The sequence below is a fragment of the Salvelinus namaycush genome, chromosome 18 (assembly GCF_016432855.1).
Source record: "Salvelinus namaycush isolate Seneca chromosome 18, SaNama_1.0, whole genome shotgun sequence".
NCBI lineage: Eukaryota > Metazoa > Chordata > Actinopteri > Salmoniformes > Salmonidae > Salvelinus > Salvelinus namaycush.
Genome location: NC_052324.1, coordinates 6,255,409 through 6,264,656, shown reverse-complemented (window position 1 = coordinate 6,264,656; position 9,248 = coordinate 6,255,409).

Below are 9,248 nucleotides of genomic sequence, written 5' to 3'. Positions count from 1 at the left end.
TGACGGCTCTGGCGGATCCTGGCTGGACGGCTCATGGCTGGCTGACGGATCTGGCTGCTCATGGCTTGCTGACGGATCTGGCTGCTCATGGCTGGCTGACGGATCTGGCTGCTCATGGCTGGCTGACGGATCTGGCTGCTCATGGCTGGCTGACGGATCTGGCTGCTCATGGCTGGCTGACGGATCTGGCTGCTCATGGCTGGCTGACGGATCTGGCTGCTCATGGCTGGCTGACGGATCTGGCTGCTCATGGCTGGCTGACGGATCTGGCTGCTCATGGCTGGCTGACGGATCTGGCTGCTCATGGCTGGCTGACGGATCTGGCTGCTCATGGCTGGCTGAAGGCTCTGGCTGCTCATGGCTGGCTGAAGGCTCTGGCTGCTCATGGCTGGCGGAAGGCTCTGGCTGATCCTGTCTGGCGGAAGGCTCTGGCTGATCCTGTCTGGCGGAAGGCTCTGGCTGATCCTGTCTGGCGGAAGGCTCTGGCTGATCCTGTCTGGCGGAAGGCTCTGGCTGCTCCTGTCTGGCGGAAGGCTGTGGCTGCTCCTGTCTGGCGGAAGGCTCTAGCGGCTCCTGTCTGGCGGAAGGCTCTGGCGGCTCCTGTCTGGCGGACGGCTCTGAAGGCTCATGGCAGACGGGCGGCTTTGCAGGCTCAGTACAGACGGGCGGCTTTGAATACTCAGTACAGACGGGCAGTTCATGCGGCGCTTGGCAGACGGACAGTTCAGACGGCGTTGGGCAGACGGGCAGTTCAGGCGCCGTTGGGCAGACGGGCAGTTCAGGCGCCGTTGGGCAGACGGGCAGTTCAGGCGCCGTTGGGCAGACGGGCAGTTCAGGCGCCGTTGGGCAGACGGGCAGTTCAGGCGCCGTTGGGCAGACGGCAGACTCTGGGCGGCTGAGACGCACTGTAGGCCTGGTGCGTGGTGCCGGAACTGGAGGTACCGGCCTGAGGACACGCATCTCAGGGCTAGTGCGGGGAGAAGGAACAGGGCATGCTGGACCCTGGGGACGCACATTAGGCCTAGTGCGTGGTGCCAGAACTGGTGGAACCGGGCTAAGGACACGCATCTCAGGGCTAGTGCGGGGAGCAGCAACAGGACGCACAGGACTCTGGGGACACACAGGAGGCTTGGTGCGTGGTGTAGGCACTGGTGGTAAAGGGCTGGAGACACGCACCATAGAGCTAGTGCGTGGAGGAGGCACAGGGCTCTGAAGACGCACAGGAAGCCTGGTGCGTGGTGTAGGCACTGGTGGTACTGGGCTGGAGCGGGGAGGTGGCGCCGGAAATACCGGACCGTGCAGGCGTACTGGCTCCCTTGAGCACTGAGCCTGTCCAACCTTACCTGGTTGTATGCTCCCCGTCGCCCGACCAGTGCGGGGAGGTGGAATAACCCGCACCGGGCTATGTAGGCGAACCGGGGACACCATGCGTAAGGCTGGTGCCATGTAAGCCGGCCCGAGGAGACGCACTGGTGGCCAGATGCGTTGGGCCGGCTTCATGACATCCGGCTCAACGCTCAATCTAGCCCGGCCGATACGTGGAGCTGGAATGTACCGAACCGGGCTATGCACGCGTACAGGAGACACCATGCGCTCTACTGCATAACACGGTGTCTGCCCGTACTCTCGCTCTCCACGGTAAGTACAGGGAGTAGGCGCAGGTCTCCTACCTGACTTCGCCACACTCCCTTTAAGGCCCCCCCCAAGAAATTTTTGGGTTGTACTCACGGGCTTCCAGCCTTGCTTCCGTGCTGCCTCCTCATATCGCCTCCTCTCGGCTTTAGCTGCCTCCAGCTCTTCACGAGGGAGGCGATATTCTCCCGGTTGTGCCCAAGGTCCCTTACCATCCAGTATCTCCTCCCATGTCCATGAATCCTGTGTAGGTGGGTCCTGTTGCCGCTTGACACGCCGCTTGGTCCTAGATTGGTGGGTAATTCTGTCACGATCGTCTAAGGGTGAGAGAGAGGACCAAGGCGCAGCGTGTGCAAAATACATATTCTTTTAATAGAAGAGAGAAAAACACAAAACGAACACTATACACATAGACTAACAAAATAACAAACTGACGACCGTGAAGCTAATAAGACAAATAGTGCTGACACAAACACTACACATAGACAATTACCCACAAACAGCTAAAGCCTATGGCTGCCTTAAATATGGCTCCCAATCAGAGACAACAATAACCAGCTGTCTGATTGAGAACCAATTCAGGCAACCATAGACTTTCCTAGACACCTACACTGAACACTAACCCATCTACTCTATTTAACCCCCTAAACCATACAACACCCTAGACAATACAAAAACACACAAACTTCCCCATGTCACACCCTGACCTAACTAAAATAATAATGAAAACAAAGATAACTAAGGCCAGGGTGTGACAGTATGGTAGTAGGTGCCAGATGCACCAGTTTTTGTCAAGAACTGCAAAACTGCTGTATATTTCACGCCCAAAGAACATCCAGCCAACTTGACACAACTGTGGGAAGCATTGGAGTCAACATGGGCCAGCATCCTTGTGGAACCCATGGGGGGAGATACAACGCAATTGTAGGAAGGTGTTCTTAATGTTTTGTACACTCAGTGTATAGCAATTCAGTAAAACATTATACTCTGGAGACTACAATACCTCCAACACGGTCATTCCTTTTTTCAATCTCTCAACGTATCCCTACAACCGTCAGCCGATTCAACGTCCACAAACGAAAAGCACTAGAATGTCTTGTATCGGCCTGTCTCGACGTATCCCACAACCATCAGCAATAAGGGACAAAAGAGGACAACATCCCCATCTGGGAAGAAATGTCATCGCTCATAAGCATGGTTGATGGGACAGCACTAAAACACTGATATGAACACATAAAAAAAAATCTAAATTAGCGACAGGGTGTTTTCTTGCTAAACATGTTGATAACTGTGAAATGGCCAATATTAGCAATGGTATTAACTCTAATTTACACCCTGTATGTGTTGTTAGGAAGCCCAATGGCTGACAATTACGATGTTGTCTCATTATAGTTGTTTTGACACTTAAACACAGTCACACACGCAGATGTCACGCTTTATTTCAGCCATAACGAGGTACATACAGGTTGGGTTTTACTTGCTTAGGACGTAAACAAAGCCTTTCGAACATGATTCAATAGCGAAACATTTTATGACAAAACGGGACAATACTTCAAAGGTGAACAAAGACCGTGTTCGGTAGAGGCAACTTCCATTAGACTATTCGGACCGCTTTGAATCTCGTCAACTTCAAACGGCTAAAATGAGCCTGTAAAGTCCACAAAAAAATAAGCAAAGGTGCTGTGGAGGTGAGAGGGTTGTCGGTTTGAAGACTCGATGGATTTATCTGAGCTCCGAAACAGTTGGACAACAAGCAGCCAATCTGCATCTCCTGCTGATAATAATGACACAGACTCTTATAAGGAAGCATGGGATAAAATCATGGGTCCAGCCATGAAACATAAAGATTCAATGTGGTAAAATACAATGTGCCGTAAAATATTAAATACGTGTGGTAAAATTATGCTGGTGGTAATATTTTTAATTGCTGCTGTCTATAAAAAAAGTCATATCTGTCTGTATTTATTTACAAGAAGGGATAGTGGATGGGGTCTTGGTTTGAAGTCCTGTTTATGAATACCGGCTCAGGCTTCTAGTTAAGTGCCTATAAATCTGACAGGGATCTTTGTGAAGTTTCCCTGGAGGACAGAACTTCAGGTCTAACGGACTCGTTCTTTCACTTGTCTTTTAAACATTTAGATGGGCCTTGACTGACTACACATATAACATCTTCTAAATTAAAGGGGTCCATTATGAGAGTGTCAAACAGGATAAATAATTGCACTAAATGAATCTAAAGATGAAACATCGGCCTCGAGTTTATTAGGAATCGGGACACCCTAAAAGGGATCACTGTAAGATCTTGAATGGTCCGTATCTTCATAGACCCCAGGGTTGAGCTGAGTGCAACAGTAGATCCGAGTCACTAGGCACCACTGTAAAGGACGTCACGCCGCTTGATTAGCGAGTACCGCTTCCTCCTGCTTCGGCTCAAACCGAGGCTCGAACCCAGGACCTCTGCCTTGCCAGCACACGTGACCTCCCTCCTCAAGCATCTTACCAGTCGGTGCTAACGGAAGTAAACAATTCGACAGCGCAAGTAGCGATACTTCAGGCTGAGGAGTAAGTTTCACAAATCCACACACACACACACACACACACACACACACACACACACACACACACACACACACACACACACACACACACACACACACACACACACACAGACACACACACACACACACACACACACACACACACACACACACACACACACACACACACACACACACACACACACACACACACACACAGCTAAAGAACTCTTCCAGTACCTTCTGCTTAATGGTTTCCTATCTTTCCCGTGCCTAGCCTACCAGTTCAGCTTCTCTACCAGCTCGTTCTATTTTAAGAGAGGAAATAAAGGAAAGAGTAAAAAGCAAAGAGAGGAAATAAAGGAAAGAGTAAAAAGCATTTGAAGCCAAAGGCGTGACCTCATCTCTAATGAGCAGGCTATGAGTTATTGTATGATGAGATATCTCCTTGACTTCACCCCCCCCCCCCCCCGGCAAAGCCAGCTGCAGAGCTATAGGTCCATACAGACATAAGATGCACCTCACTGGGTGACTCATTCTCACTCCTTCCATTCACTGTATATTTGATGCATTTATCTCTTAATTTGGGTTGGGGTTCTAAAGTTCAGATCATGAGGGTGATTGCATTAGTAATGGTGCCCTGGTTGGCTGACCCAGTGATGATGGACGCAGAGGTGCATATCCTTGGGCTATGATCACTCTGGAGCTGGGATTAGGAGTGCTGATTTCTTTCCTGCGAGAGTTCAAAGGGCTAAATCAGAGTTTCACACTGAACTCTTGCCCTGGCTTTATGTTTAATTACTGTTCGAGTGCTGTTCAGGCTTTGGCTGCATAAATTGTTTGCTTTCCGCCTCTTGATGAAGCGCAGTCGTAAATGCAGATCGAGCCGACGTCACCGTGGACAAATACCTGGGAAAGGGCTGCGAAGCCTCATTGATCGAACTCTGTTGTAACATTTTCCACCCGAGGTGGATCGCGGGTGGATGAGAAACTCTTCTCTGCCTCGCTTTTTCCCTTTCTCTGTCCGTCTCCCAGTCTATCGCCCCTTCTTCCTCGGGCTAAACCTTCTGACCCACTCCCTGTACTGCAGCCATCCAGCTCTGACCATCCGTTCCCAGTTGCTATCTGACAGGAGCTATCAGTTCACACCCCTTGTCCTCAGGGAGAGGTGTTAAAGAAGGACTTCAGGATACGTCACAGCACGCTCAAGGAGCTCCCTGTGATACAGGGGTCCGGCCTATAAGGGGAGGGAGAGTGTGTTAAGTTAATACAACATACATTCAATCAGTAGGCACGTAACGCTACATCAATAAATAGTCCGCCTATCTCCTGTGATGATAACGTGTTCCGCAGTGCATGAAGTGAACCAACCCCGAACAGTTCATAAGGTTAACAGGTAATTGACAAGAGGAACGTTTGTTCAATCCCCAGATGGAGGAAGTTGCTGTGCAGACGTAATGACACGTCCAAACAACGGCGAAAGTCTCAACTACTCCTCAGAGTCCTCTACATGCTAAGACAGACTTCATTTCACCTCTTCGTGTTCCTGTCTAAAAACGTTTTCTTTCGCTATATGTTGCATGACCCTAGTGTTGAGTAACGATTTTGGTTGAACGATGGGAAATGTCGTTTTTTATCAAAGAACCAATGCCACCAGTGGATTGAAACAGGTAGTCCCCCACGTAGCCTATTCTGCAGCGTTTCTACATTGCACCGATTCAATGAAGGCAAACCCTGTGTAGTTCCTGAGCATATGCTAACAGCATCTTTCCGGGCGTCATTACGTTATTTGTGGCGTGTCAAATTAGAATAAGACATGTATAAACAGCTCAAGGCTTCTCTTCCTGAGGCCATTAAGGCAGATTTGGGGTTTTGGATTTGGCACGTACAGCTCACTGTCAATTAACATCCCCCTGGTTGGTTTTGAAGTAGTAAATATTGCCACGGCTTCGTGAAATGTGGAACCTGGTTTTTCTCCTCGCAGCTCCAGTGTATTTGTCGTCATGGTGGTTAGAATATACTTCTGAGGCCTAATGCAATTAGGTGTGTGTTCAGTGTTTAATCAGACTTGATTACCTGTTTACATAGATAGGGGAGAAGAAGACTGTTTCTCACCATAGAGGGACAGGAAGCACAGTTACACTAATTGAACATGATATGGAGATGAGTGAGAAAGATGGTGATATCAAAACTGATGATTATGGTTTAGCGTAGGCTTAAAGTACACTGGAAAAGGCCTCCTGAAGAAATAACTACAGTGAGGTTTCATATTACAGGAGTGCTTATGACATTGCAAAAAATAAATAGGGATCAGAAGAATTCCCACTTTTGTTCTTTAATAATACCCAAAAATCTCTTTCGACATATTTCATGTCGCAAACAGTCAAGGTATTTGTCATATTTTTTGGACTGTTGGTCAATTTTGGACTAAAATGAACATACTTTTTTTGTCACAATTCAACGTTTTCTGAGTCTCACAATGTCTCAGACAGCTTGAAGACATTTGATTTGCCCCAGTGTTCGGCTCGGTACCTTGTGGCCATCTATTCTTTTCAGAATATGTAGCTTGCTACTCACTTCCCGATGGTACTGTAGCTCGTAGCTGTGTAGAGCCCACACCATTTCAACTCCATATTTACAGTAACAATCTGCTGGTTGTCTTTCAGGACGCTGAGCTGTGCTTTGCTGTGCTTTTTCAAATTCATTTAGCTGTAAGGCAGAGTGTGATAAGACAGAATCAAGACTTCCTTCAGAACAGGACACTTGCCAAGTCTGACATAATCCAATCAGGTCCATTTTCATCAGCTTTTGTTTTCTCTTTTTTGCTTCTCTTTTGGACTTCCCTTTGGTTCCGGCGCCGACTAGAAAACCTGAAATGACACAATTCGGTCGTACTTGTATGGCAGAGCTGCTGCCATCCAAACAGCTTTTCTGCAGAGAAATCCTTGAAGACCCACACATTTAAATCTTGCCCTGAGGGCCACAGGCTCTATATACCACCGAGATAAAAAATGTTCAAGACAAAAATAAAAAATATATATATTGGGGGGGGCTTACCATGGCAACAAAACGGCATGTCAAACTTCTGGAATGGAATGCATTCTGCTGAGGAGTAAACACAGCGATGATTGCCCGTAGGAGAGCCCAGAAAAAGCACAGCACATTTCAGGGCCCAGCCTCACACATGTATGCAGTGGGAAGAGATACAATGTGGTAATAACAGGCGAGGCGTCAGGGTGCTGAAAAGACGGTTAAACGGTCATTTGCGAGAGGAAGACACATAACAGACCCGGTGGTAGCAGAGCCGCAAGCAACCCTGTCACAATGAGGCACAGGGCCTCCCCCGAAATAAACCTGTTAGGACCAACCAGGAGGCACTTCCCTTCCCCTGCCCACCTCCACTCACAGAGGGGGAGACCACCTCCATTTGGTTACTCTTTCTCTGATCATGTTTATGGCCTGACCGTGTCTCCAGAACTTTCCAGGTGCTGTGAAATAACGCGTGATATCGTAACGTCTGAACTAACAGACACAGAGCTACCCGGACTTGCCATCACAAGCCCTAAGAACTAGAGTCTGACTAGCATGGAGGCGGTAGGCGCGAGGTGACAGCACAGGCGCCGAGGCAGGAGCGGCCCACGAAGAAGTTACTAGATGACACTTTCTGAGAGTCTCCACCCGTGCCTAATTGCAAAAAATACACTTTGGTAAATCTTGAGCAAGCTCCTTTGCTTCAAATTAAAGAGAGGGAGAAATCCTCCGCCCAGCTCCAGACGCCAAGCTGTGCCACCTTCATGCCGAGCCGTCGATATAGCATGTCGATATTTCCAGTCCTCAATAACATCTGACAACGACACAAACTCGGAAAAGAGAAATGAATAAGAAAAGGAGTGTGGGATGCTCCAAAATAAAACCCCTGCCACATTTTTTATTTTCTTTTGAGCTTACCAGCATATTCCAGAGAGCTTCCTGTGCAAACACAATCAGCGCGGTGGAAGAATGATGAAAAGAGGTTACACTTATTATGGGAGAAAATAACAAGCTCTCATGAAGGGATTGATTGTTTTCAAATCGTAGATCTTTGTAAGAGGGGTGTAAAGTACAGCTAAGTCACCATTATGGGACGCCGCCGCTACATTGCTTTTGATTTCCTGTCAACATCCCTCTTACAAAAACAAGCTGTCGTATTTACTAAATGCATTGAGGCCAAGAAATGGATTGGATATATTGTTTCTGCTCTGCCATACAAATTGTGTCAACCAGTTGGAGAATCTAGGGGCTTTCATTTTCAATGTCTTACACTGTGAGTGTTTAGAATTACTGTGGGGGATCTAGAGAATAGTTAACGAATCACTATGGATGTAGTCACTGTGACAAAACCCAAACATGCACTTAGCATGAACTGTGAAAGCAAGAACACTTGCGGTCTCGTTTGTCTGGCGTGCGTACACATGGTCATAAAGAGTGTGCGAAGTCTCGTGACAAAGAAAGCATGTTGTCCATATGAAGAATGATATTTTCTATTGTTTCCAAACAACCTAACATGTCATTAAAATCCTATGTTTCATGATCAGTCATCATTATCATTATCTAAATAGGACCGCTTAAAGATGACTACAAAATCTTGTGGACAATCTTGGGGTTAAGGCATTGTGTCCGTATGCGTTTTCTAATATAGTATTATTGACTATACATACACTATACAAAATGATGTGGACATCTCTCAAAATAAGTGGATTTGGCTATTTAAGCCATACCCGTTGCTGACAGGTGTATAAAATCGAGCACACAGCCATGCAATCTCCATAAACAAACATTTGCAGTAGAATGGCCTTACCGAAGAACTCAGTGACTTTCAACGTGGCACCTTCATAGGATGCCACCTTTCCAAAGAGTCAGTTAGTCAAATTTCTGCCCTGCTAGAGCTGCCCAGGTCAACTGTAAGTGCTGTTATTGTGAAGTGGAAACGTTCAGGAGCAACAACGGCTCAGCCACGAAGTGGCAGGTCACAAGCTCACAGAACGAGGCCAGCGAGTGCTGAAGCGCGTAGCTGTAAAAATCCTCTGTCCTCGGTTGCAA